This window comes from Notamacropus eugenii, chromosome 5 (genome assembly GCF_028372415.1).
Source record: "Notamacropus eugenii isolate mMacEug1 chromosome 5, mMacEug1.pri_v2, whole genome shotgun sequence".
NCBI lineage: Eukaryota > Metazoa > Chordata > Mammalia > Diprotodontia > Macropodidae > Notamacropus > Notamacropus eugenii.
The window spans coordinates 158,714,942-158,727,944 of record NC_092876.1 but is presented as its reverse complement, the minus strand read 5'-3'; the positions used below and the strand labels follow the sequence as shown (position 1 = coordinate 158,727,944).

Genomic DNA, 13,003 nt, shown 5'->3' with positions numbered 1-13,003 from the left:
GTCTTAGATGAAGCACCCTCAAAGTTGAATTATAACTTTTTGTTAAAATAGGACTCTGCTTTAAGGGTGGATGGTGCATTGTCCTAAGCGTCAGCATTTTTGTGCAGCTGTTTTCAGAGATTTTTATAGGTATATGTAAGTTTTCAGTTCTTCCAAGGTGGTATGATCTAATGAGACATGTTTATTACTTTCCTGACCTGTGCTCTTGTGTGTGAGTAACGATTAACACTATTTTCTGCCCTTTAACTGTGAGGAGGAGTCCACTTCCATTGCTGCCTTTAGCCCTGCTACTTCTCACCCTGGAACTGCCACCCAAGATTTCAACCATGATTCCGCTGTGGGCAAAGCAACAGAATCATGCCTACGTGCTTTCAAAAAGACCCCTGATATCTCCTTCTGACCAGTTATTCAACACCTTTTCTATCTGTGAGCTTAGAGCTCTGGAAGCAGGTGCTGTAGTTGGAGCTGCCACTGACGATTCAGTCACTCCAAAGGCCTGTTCCAGGTTTACTGGTGCCCAATCTGCACTAGTACATCCTGCACTGAACTGTGCTCTTCTCTCATCGTGGTTCAAAACACCTTTCCTGCCAACCTTCCAAATTGCCTTGGACTGAAAATTTGTTTCACTCCATCTATTCTGTTGCTCTATATTTTGCTTAGAATTGTTTTTAAAAGGTATTTGGAGGAGTTTGGGAGAGAGTTCGGGTGAGTCTCTGCCATTATTTGGCCATCTTGGCTCTGCATCTCTCAACAGGTTTATATTAAGCAATTACTACGTACCAATTTCTGAGTGAAGTTCTGGGTATAGAAAGAAAAGTACAAATGATCCCTGATCTTATATGTGTTTGTGGATGTATGGGTATTTGTGTCTGTGTATATATGTAGGTGTGTAGATAGAGAGAGATACACAGATACATATATATACACACATATATACACATATATGCAAATATACGTACTAAGAATACGTAGATATGTCAGAGGTGATATCAAATGGAAGATATTAGTATTAAAAGGAACTGAGAGAGTTTACTTTTAAAAGGTGACATATTAGCAAGAATTCTAAGGATGTCAGAAGGCCAGGAGGAAGAAACAAGGAAGGAAATCATTAAAACTGACAAAATATGGAACAAATTGGGGAAATGGAGTATCCTATGTCATAAAGTACTTAATGTCAATAGAATGTAGATTTTGTGTAGGTGAGTAAGATATAACAATATTAGAGGAGTGGAAAAATCCTAGTTAAAAGGACCTTTAGACCTCAATAGACAATTTTTTTATTTGATCCTGGTGGTAATAAGGAACATTTGCAGTTTATTTAATTGGGGTACAGGGTAGGTAACATAATCAAACCTGTACTTTAGGAAGATCACTTTGGTGACTGAGTGCAGAATGGACTTTAGTGAGAAAAGAGTAGAACAAGGAAAATGATCAGCAGTCTTTTGTAATAGTTCAAATATGGTCTCATGAGAGGCTGAAACAGTGTTACCAGTGTTAGAGGAGAAAATAGGATATGTCTAGGAAATGTTATGGAGATGTAATTCATTGGACTTGGAAACAGGATGTTATATTGGCAGAAGATTAAGAAAGCAAAAAACCCCAAAATTCACATAGCTTGTAAGTCTAGGTGACAATGTGGATGGTGACACCCTCAATTGTAATATTGATTTTAGAATGTGAGCAGGATTTTTGGGAAAAGATAATCAGTATATTGGGCATATTGAGTTTAAGCTGTCTACTGTTTAAGATCAAATTTGAATTGTCAAATATATGATTAGAGATTGGACCCTAGAACTCAGGAAAGAGTTTAGAGCTGGATAAATAATCACCTGCATAAAGATGTCAATTGAATGTATGGAAGCTGTGGCAATGTGATAATTATATTTTACAGATGAAGAAAATTCAGATATGTTATGAGAGTTGCATAAAGTCACACAGCTACTTGGCAAAATAATACAACCTTAGCCCAGGACTCCTACATCTTAAATTTCTACCCTCTTTTTTCAAATATTTTTTCATTGAGGTTGTAATCTTGTGCAAAGAGATGACAAATTCTTTTCTGATATTTGTCTTTGCTATACTTAGCAAAATATATTTTTTCTTCAACTAGTTTTAAAAGTCCTCATAAAGCACAGAGATACAAATAGCTTTACTCGAAATGCCACTCTCACTTGCATGCTTCCAATATGACTTAGTCACATTCTTTTTCATAGTTTTGCATCTAGAAATGGTAGTCACACAAATAAGAGATTCCTTCACGAGATAGGAATCTGTGTATTGAGGGGAAGAGTGCTAGTTCTTCCCCCCCCCCAAATTAAATATAACTATGTATAAGTATTCTTTCATTAATTTACATTATTTTTGGGGGAAGAAAAATGATCTCTTGATGTTTCACTAACAGACATTTTGGATAAAATTGAGTCAGAATATGCCATATACTGGTTTCATTGTGAATACTTGATTTCCATTATTCACTTGAACTATCTACAGAAACTAGAGAGGATTATTATGAAAATTTACTTTAGTATATTAGAGTAATAGTCTTTCATAAAAATGGCAGTGCATATGAGTATTCCCCAGTGTTGGTACTAAGCTTGAATAGGTTATGGTTTGGGGAATATATAGTTTTAATAGCTTTATAGTATTTTTATAAGAAGTTAAATTCCCATACTGAATTACCTGAAAATTCCCTTTCACCTAGAGTGAGAAAATAAAATAGCATACTCTCATACCAAGTCATTTTTGTGGTAATATTTACTTTTCTTTGAAAAAACTTCTTCCACCAAATCAAGCGGGAATAGATTAAATTAAAGCCTCAAAATTAATATATACCCACAGCAGAATTCCACAGTGAAATGTAAAGTAGGATTTCTTCATAAATTAAAAAAAAAATACTGCCTAACACATACTTGAAGGGGAAATTATGAGAAAAAAAATCTTTCTTTAAAATGATTTTTCCTCTTGCCAGACTACTTTTTAAGCCTTTCAAGTGACTGATATTAGTCTATAGACATATTTAAAATAGAAAAATAAGTGGAAATGATGTTGGTTATTGATTTCATAATGCCTTATCTTTTGGAAAACTTGGATTTCTTTAATATCTTTAATATCTTTGTCCTGTCTCTCTCTGGCAGTCTGGTAAAGCCTACTGGCCCTTTTTGAGAAACTGTTTTTAAATGCATACAATAAAATATGCAAAACTACAAGGAAAAGCAATTTGACTGAGAAATACATAAATATTATATTTTAGTTTGTGAAAGTACAGATTGAGTCCCTGATAACATCTTATTAATTGCAGTATCTTACTTATGACAAAGAATAAAGGGTGAGAGACCTACAAAGACTTTAGAGTGGAGGAGAAGATGGGGGAAGGCAGTGGGGGAGTGTATGAAACTCTCTCTTTGGTATTGGCTCAAAGAGGGAATAACTTTCACTCAGCTGGATATAAATGTCTATCTTGGGAGGTGGAGCCAAGATGGCAGAGTAGAAAGACTTACATACTCTAGTTCTTCCCCCATAGCCCGTAAAATACCTGTAAAGAATGAATCTCAACAAGTTCTAGAGTAGCAGAAGCCACAGAATGACAGAATGGAGAAAATTTCCAGTCCAGAGTGTCTTGGAAGGCCAACAGGAAAGGTCAGTCATAACAGATGCAGAGTGGAGTGCAGTCCAGCCTTGGCCATGTAGCACCAGGAGGAGCAGGACCACAGCAGGCCTCAGGGGTGGAATCCCCAGTAGCAGCAACAGTTCCCAGATCCCTCAGACCACAGGTGACAAAGGTAGCTTCAAAGGTCAGTGAGAGGGCTTTTTCAACTGAAGCAAGAAGGGGACAAGGTGCCTCAATAGATCTAGCCACAGATAGCAGCAGCAGAGGCAGCAGCAGCAGCAGCTGGCTGCAGCAGCTATGGTGTTGGTAGCCATGCCAGGCAGCAGCCAGAATCCATTGTTGGAAGCCTCAGCTTAAAGACCCTGGGGAAAATAGGAGGAGGAAGAAATTAGAAGTAATGGGGAGGGACAAGGTCAAAAGACAGAATAATAGAAATGGGGGGGGGGAGATAGGATGGAGGGAAGTGTGGTCAGTCTTACATAACATAACTATTATGGAAGTCATTTGCCAAACTACACATATGTGGCCTATATTGAATTACTTGCCTTCTCAGTGGGGATGGGTGGGGAGGGAGGAAGGAAGAGAAGTTGAAACTCAAATTTTTAGGAGCAAATGTTGATAATTGCTTTTGCATACACCTGGGAAATAAGAAATACAGGTAATGGAGTATAGAAATGTATCTTGTGTTGGGACTGGAAGCTCAATTCCGTGTGGACAGTCTCGGGCAGGTAAAAGTGGGACTTCTAAATCTTAGAGTCTTACGAGGCCCTCCATGAACAGCGGGGGTTCGAGAAGCTCGGGTATTTCCGCCTCTCCCCCGGAGATACCTGATGGGTGGAGTCTCCCTGCCCTCGAGGTCGTCCCGGATTGGAGCACACCTAGTTACCTAACAGCACGGTATTGAGATGCAAACTGTGTGGCTGAAGATTAAGTAGGATTGAGGAAGCCTAAAAGCTCTTAGCACGTGTGGAGCCAAAGAGAAAAGTAGGGCTCCGCTTCTTTTCTTTCCTCTCTCCCCTCCCCCTCTCTCCCCCGCTTGTACTTCTACTTCCATTCCCTTAAGCTTAGCCTTCTTAGGAAATCTCCCCCTCTTCGTCCTAAGAAAGAAGACTCCCTGCACTTGTAACTGAAACCCTGTAATAAAGCTCAACCCCTGTTTGACTCTGGAACGTCCTTTCTCTCATACGTGCATCCGGTGTGGCCAGCCGAAGACCTGGACAGGTAAGAAAGACTCGGGTAGCCCAATACAGGCCTCTAGGCTTGGCAATCTTGTCCTACAGGACAAAAGAGAAGGTAAGGGAAGGGAGGGATGTTAGAAGGGAGGGCAGATTGATGGAAGGGGTAATCAGAATGCTCGATATTTTGGGCTGGGGGCAGGGGAGAGATGTGAAGAAAATTTGGAACTCAAAATTTTGTGGAAATGAATGTTGAAAACTTAGAAAAATAATTCTTGCTGATGTTTTTAAGTAGATGCTTCTTATCAATTTAAAGAAAAAATCATTGAAATGTGTTTAACAGAAAAAAAAATGTCTGTCTTACCATATAGAAAAGTAAGAGAGGAAGGGAATAGGAAGATGAAGAGGGCAGTGTGACAGAATGGAAATCAAATTGGGGGCAGTAAAAGTCTGAATCAAAACACTTTTCAGAATGGACAGGGTGGAGAGAGAGAGAGAGGGAGGGAGAGAGAACAGTAAACAAGGAAAGTAGAATAGATGGAAATATGTAATAAACATTACTCTGAATATAAATTTAAAGCAAGTTTCTCTGATAAGGACATCAATTTTCAAATACGTAGAAAACGTAGTCAAATTTGCAGAAATAAGAGCCATTCCTCAATTGATAAATGGTCAAAGTATATGGGCAGGCAGTTTCTAGACAAAGTAATCAAAGCTATTCATAGTGAAATAAAAATGGTCGAAATCACTATTAATTAGGGAAATGAGAATTAAAACCAATAGGAGCTTTCACAAATACCTATAGGTTTGGCTAATATGAAAGCAAAGGAAAAAGAGAAATGTTCATGGGGATATGGAAAAATTAAAACACTAATACTCTTTTGGTGAAGTAGTATACTGATAAAATCATTCCAGAGAAAGATTGGGAATTGTATATAAAGGGCTATACAATCATGCATTCCTGTTGACCCACTGCTCAATTTATATCCCAAAGACAGCAAAAATAGAAAGGAAAAGGATCTTTAGGTATAAAAAAGATTTATAGCGGCTGTTTCAGAATTGGAAATTTGGAACAATAGAACAATTATTACTATTGTTTCTGCTGTTTTTACTATGTGTTTTCCCATTATTACAACTGATAATTTCTTTATTTTCAGACTGTATTATTGACTATGCAGTACACTGGATCCAAGTACACTTTTAAATCTATATATTATTGTACATTCTTCTATTTTTAAATCATATTACCACATTGTCTAGTATTTCTGTTTAAGAAATTGCAAATAGGGTAAAATTAATAGCTAATAAATAGAAAACGCCCATATATATGCATTTACGGATATGTATGCATGTGGATATATAGATACTTGTGTAAATGCACATGGGAATGTCAATTTTCCAATGGAAATTTGATTTAAAGCAAGGCTTTGATAGGTATCTCAGAAATCTTGGTCACCTTTTTACAAGGGAATCCTAATTCCTAATTGCTTTTTGGTGAGGGGAAAGGATCTGAAGCTGACCATTACGCTGTCTTTGATAGTCTAAAAGGCAGTCTACCTCTCTCCTCCAACGCTGTTAATTTATTAAGGAAATTATTTATTATTTTTATTTCTTATGTCCAAGGTATCGCCCTTATTTATTTCTTAATCCTCTTTAAGCAGAGGAGGTATATAAAGCTTATTTCCAAAGTCTAGACCACTTTCTATCAAATGCTAATTCCATAAAACACCACCACAAATATTGAACTGTAATTAAAGTAATTTATCCAGGCATATAGCAAATAGAAGTCAGGGGACTTAAACTGCTTAAAATATGACAGGATAAACATAAGGAGTGAGATCTCCCACTGGGAGCAGTGGAAGAGGAGACGGGGTGGGGGGAAGAGTTTTTTTCTCCCTGGAATATATTTTAAAACAAGAAGTCTGGAGACGGAGCCAAGGGTGACAACTTTCAAAGCAAGAAGGAAGAAGAGTGCCTCTTATTATTCTTTCCATTAAGGAGGAGAGTCTTATGCAAATTTTCCTTCTTAGTGTCCCATGTTACAGATGTATAACAATAAACAACAGCAACAAAAAATGTGTATGACATGAATAAAGGGTTTCAAAAGACTTTATAAGACTTAGAACATTTTAGTTTACTGTTACTACATTAAGGTGCTAACAACGTTTGGTTGGTTTTCACCAAATAGAATAACTGTAATATTATAAAGTAAATATTCCCAATTAGGCCCTCTCTATTAAATTGTAAGATAGAAATTCTCTAATTAGCTTTAGATAGGGCACTCAGCCTGGATCTTCACTCACCTAATCTACTTGATAGCATTGAAGCTCAAATTGTTCTAATTTGTCATGGATTATCTATGCATCAGCATCCTTTCTTTTCCTCCAGGCCTCTAAATGTCAAAAGAACTCTATTAAGTCCTAATTCTGTATTTACTTCCCAATAACTTCATTAATGGATACAGTGACCAAAAAAAACCCAGTTGCTGTTGTCATCTAAGAAGGAAAGAACAGGAAAACAAAAAGATGAGTTAAAAGACAGAATTTTGCAGAGGCAGAAAGTTGAAGTGTGCTTCTAGATTGATATCCAGCTTTTCCTGGTTTAAGCTACCAATGCTGCCTATTTTCTTTGTCCAGCCTTTCATAGATTCCCTGTTGCTGTCTCAGTCGCCTAGGTTCAGTGTCCTTGATCTGATAACAGTTTGACACTGATACTTTTGATCCCAGTCACACTTTCAGGACAATCTAAAGCATAAAATTCTAGATCTAGAGATGGAAAGGACATCAAAGGATATTTAGTACTACCCCTCATTTTACATACGACAAGGCTGAAGGAAAAAGAGATTGGCCAGCTGCATTGCCCAAGATCACATAGATAGTGTTTCCCCATGAGAGAGTTTCTTATGACTATAGATTACATTATTTATCGAGACATATTGGTCATCCCTGACTGGTGATTCATACTAGACATATTCTCCTTTCTACACTTTTCTGACAATTCTCCCTCTTGGTTTTCTTCTTACCTGTTTGAGCTCTCCTTCTTAGATCATTCTCTCTCTCTCTCTCTCTCTCTCTCTCTCTCTCTCTCTCTCTCTGTCTCTCTCTCTCTCTCTCTCTCTCTCTCTCTCTCTCTCTCTCTCTCTCTCTCTCTCTCTCGTACATGTCTATGCTTGTGTGTGTGAATGAATCAATACATATAAAAGTTGTACCTATGTGTATCTATGTGTTTGAAGACAGATCTCTATCCATCCATCCATCCATCTGCCCATCCTTCTGTCTCTCTGTCTATCCATTCGTCTCTCTGTCTACTTGTCTATCTGTCTATCCAGTTCTAGTTTGCTTCCTTAGGTCTAGTACTGTTTCACCAACTAAATACTTGATATTCAGACATGAACAAAACATAAACTGAATTTTTATTTTTAACCCCTAAAGAACCCGCCCTTCTAAAGTTCGTTATTTTAGTCAAAAGCCAAAACAACCTTTAAGTGACTCAGGTTGACAACTTCACTATCATTCTCATTCTCTTTAACCCTTCACATCCATGAATTTATTATATCATGTCAACACATACCTTCATCTCTTTACTCACATACCACCTACAGTATTTAAAACTCTCATCACCTCTAGTCAGAACTCTTCAACAATTATTGATTCTGCTGTCTCTATTCCAATGCACCATCCACACTGTTACCAGTGATTTTTCTAAAACTTACTTATACTGATGTTATTCAATTAGCTCCTGTTCCTCCCAATTATCTTTAGATTAAAATGAAAACTTCTTTATTATTTTCATTGAAACACCTTCACAGCCTGGCCCAAGGTTCTCACTTTTATTAAACATTATCATCACTTCCCTTATATGCATTGGGATTGGACCAAACTGACCTCTTCTTGAACAAAATTTCATTTTATGATGCTTTGCATTTTCACAGGCTATGGCCTAATCCTGGTGTGCATTATCTCCTTTCCTTCATCTTTTAAATTCCATAGGTTCATTCAAGTCTCACTTCAAGTGCTATTTTCTCTATAAATACTCTTCCTGATCCCCCAGATTGAAAGCCAGCCCTCAAAATTACTTATACATACATACATACATACATAGATATATGTATATTTGTATGTGTATGTATATATACATATGTATTTATATATATGTATATGTGTGTGTGTGTGTGTATTGTTTGCACCAACAAAATGTGAACTCCCTGAGGATAGGGACAATTTCATTTCTTTCTTTCTGTCCTTAGCTTCTAGACCAGTTCAAAGATCATTAGAAATATTTTATAAGTATCTTTTTATTAGATGATTAATTGAAATAGTCTTTTATCTCAAGGACTTTACACTTGATGGGAATAGGAAATATTCATACATAAGGAAATATAAAAATATATATGTAAAATAATTTCTAAAGGAGGGCCACCTGCCTAATGTGAAAAATAGTTCATCAAAATTAGATTTTACTTCATCAGGCCGTTACTGAAAGAATCAAGCCTATCCTGATGAACAACATGGAACGAGCCCTACTTGAGCTGCAGCTGGAGGAGTCAGAGGAACTGGATTACACATTTCAGCGAATTGTAGAGAAAGTGAACTTTATAATCTCCACCTATGGAGAAGGCAAGAGTGGCCCAATGTGAAACATCATGATTGATCCAGTCCTTGGCATGGTTGTGTTTTGTTCTGGGCTTCATGGTTGGTGCTTCATTCTGAAGCAGTTTGCAGAGATGTATGTGGCTATATTCACTGCCAAAGGTGAAGGTCAGCTGGAACCAGTTGAATGGGCCAAGAAAGTAGAGGACACGATGAAAAAATTATGGAGTGACTGATATTTTGATCCTCCCAATGGGAAATTTAGCAAATCTGCTACTAATCTTGAGGGAAAGAAATTGCCTACAACTTTCTGCCTACTCATCTTAGATCCAATCTTCAAGGTATTTGATGCAATTATGGCCTTTAAGAAGGATAAGAGTACAAAACTGATTGAAAAACTTGACATCAAATTGAATAGCAAGACAAAGATGGAAAACCTCTACTGAAGGCTGTGATGAGACATTAGCTGCCTGCTGGAGATGCACTTCTCCAAATGATAATCATCCACCTTCCTTCCCCCATAACAGCTTAGAAATGTCACTGTGAACTGTTATATGAGTGTTCCCCTGATGATAAGCTTGCAATGGGTATTAAAAGCTGTGACTCCAAAGGACCCCTGATGATGTACATCTCTAAAATGGTGGCAACTTCAGACAAAGGCAGATTCTATGCTTTTGGCCATGTATTTTCTGGTCTTATTTCCACTGATGCAAAGGTCAAAATCATGAAACTCTATTATACCCCTGGGAAGAAGGAAGATCTCTACCTGAAGCCATTTCAAAGGACAATTATGATGATGAGCTGACATGTGGAATTCATGGAAGATGTGCCATGTGGTAACATTGTTGGTCTGGTTGGTGTGGATCAGTTCCTTGTGAAGATGGGTACCATTACTACCTTTAAGCATGCCCACAACAAGACAGTGATGAAGTTTAGTGTCAGCTGTGTTATGCGAGTAGCTATTGAAACCAAGAACCCAGCTAACCTCCCCAAACTAGTAGAAGGACTGAAGCATCTGGCCAAATCTGACCTTTGTTCCAATGTATCTTTGAGGAATCTGGAGAACATATTATAGCTGGTGCAGGGGAGTTGCATCTGGAGATCTACCTGAAAGATCTTGAAGAAGAACATGCACGCATTCCCATCAAGAAATCCAACCACGTTGTCTCCTACCATGCGACAGTTTGTGAGGATTCAAATGTTCTCTGCCTTTCCAAATCTCTCAATAAGCACAACAGGCTGTACATGAGGGCCCGACCCTTCCCTGATGGCCTGGCTGAAGATATTGACAAAGGTGAAAATTTCTCCCATCAGGAGCTCAAGTAAAGGGCTCGGTATGTGGCTGAGACATATGAGTGGGATGTGACTGAGGCCCATAAGATCTGGTGCTTTGACCCTGATGGAACTGAGCCCCATGTTCTCACAGATATTACCAAAGGAGTACAATACCTTAATGAAATCAAGGACAGATGGTGGCTGCATCCCAGTGGGTTACCAAGGAGGTAGCACTGTGTGAACAGAACATGTGGGCAGTCCTTTTTGATGTACATGATGTAACCCTACATGCTGATGCCATTCACCGTGGTGGTGGCCAAGTCATGCCCACAGTCTGGCGCTGCCTTTGTGACTGTGTGTTGACTGCTTAGTCCTGTCTTATGGAACCCATCTATCTTGTGGAGATTCAGTGACCAGAACAAGTGTTTGGGGGCATTTATGAGGTCCTGAGCAGGGAGCAAGGACATGTGCTTGAGGAGCCCCAAGTTGCTGGCACCTCCATGTTTGTTGTGAAAGTCTATCTGCCTGTCAATGAATCTTTTGGCTTCACAGGTGACTTGAGGTTTAATACAGGTAGCCAAGCCTTCCCTCAGTGTGTATTTGACCATTGGCAGATCCTGCCTGGAGACCCCATTGACAACACTAACCACCCTTGTCAAGTTGTGGCAGAGACCCACAAAGGCAAAAGGCTGAAGGAAGGTATCCCAGCCCAGGACAACTTCCTGAACAAATTGTAAAAGCTCTTTCCAACATCAATTCAGACTTCTGTTGGACTGTAGCATAACATCAATGTAGAAAATTGTTAAAACTGCACTGGCATCTCTTTGCACATACTTAATCAGTTCATGGCCAATTGAGGCTTTCAAAACACGTTGATATTCAGCCTTACAGATTTTTGGGTTGTACATGACACATTCGGGGCCCACTCAGTGCCATAACTTGAAACATTTCCACTTGATGCGACTTGAGTTTTCTGTTTCCATATTTATTCAAGTCTTCAAAGAGGTAGAAAAAGTGTCCTTTTTGCAGGCTATATTTCACCAGGGCAGGGGGAGGGGAGGTTGGGATAGGTACCTAACATTTTTTTTTCATTTTTCAAAGGGAAACACAGTGCCCCCCTCCAATTTCAAGAATGCATTAAGAAGTTTTGCTTGGGTAAATGGCTTGTAGGGGGTCTCAGGAATGTTGAGGGGAAAGTTTAAGAAATGTTTTCTAGTTGGCCAGATACTGGAGGGGAAGAAAAGTTTGTTCAGTGTGATTGTTATCATGAAGATCTACAGATGTATTAGTACCATTTTAACAATAAATTTGAAATGGTGATGAATACAAAAAAAACTTAGAATAGGATTTCTACAAGGTGTAATGAAGATTCAGGATGTTTGTGAAGACAATAGAGAGTGAATTTACATGGCTGAATATGAGAGAGCAGGAGATCATGTAGGGAGCATCAATCAAGACTACTTTTTATTCAGAATCATGGGGATAGTAAGAGGAGTTACATAGTACTTGTTGGTCATGTATTAGCAGGAGGGGTCTGGGGGGGGGGGGGTGTTCAGGGAAGTCTAGTACCTCTGGTGTGCAGAATACCTAGCCATTTTTAAGACTGCTTTCCACCTTTGATGTTCACTTGTTCCACCTAACCCTCACCTGTGACTCCAAGAATCTGTAGCATGTACAGTGACCACACACCCCTAAATTGTTTTATAGATGTGTTAATCCCAGTTGAGGGTAACCAAAACGTTTCAACTCATCAGTGAGTTTGGAGTGGTGGGTAGTGTCTACTCCAAGTGGTGAAGACTTTCCCTGGTGGAATGGGTAGATAAGAACAATTTGTTCCAACAGCCACGAAGACAGTAGAAAGCAGGCAATGTGGATCACTTAGAGCTTAGTTAGACCTCAAAGATGTTAACCTCATCCACTGTATCTTTAGCCATCACCAGACATCTTGACTCTGCCCTGCCACTGGATTGTGATGACTCTGGAAGAGAGAATGAAGCTGATTATATTATCAAACTCTATCTCACTTAAATCCAATTAACACATGAATCAAAATATGTCACCAATACCATTTTACTATTTTTTACGTGTCTCAAAGTCCTGTAGCAACAGGTAAACAGCAAGGCAGTAGGTGTGGATACACTGGAAGTTGCAGTCACAACCCTGTATACAGGCAGCCCAAGCCATAGGATTGTCTTCTCACTGGAAGCAGCAATGGGATTCAGCAGCCCACTAGGTATAAAAGCAGCCTTTTATGTTTTGTGCTGCTCACCTTTTTGCGTGAGAAAGAGGTTAGAAAAGGTGCTGTAAAAATTGTCTGTTTATCCATTGTTGGCATGATTACCATAACAGGCAAGGAT

At 38.7% G+C, this 13,003-nt stretch overlaps 1 pseudogene; it reads left to right on the top strand.

Moving 5' to 3' along the window:
- Positions 1-326: 326 nt before the first annotated feature.
- Positions 327-11,383, top strand: LOC140507717 (elongation factor 2 pseudogene; annotated as a pseudogene).
- Positions 11,384-13,003: the final 1,620 nt, after the last annotated feature.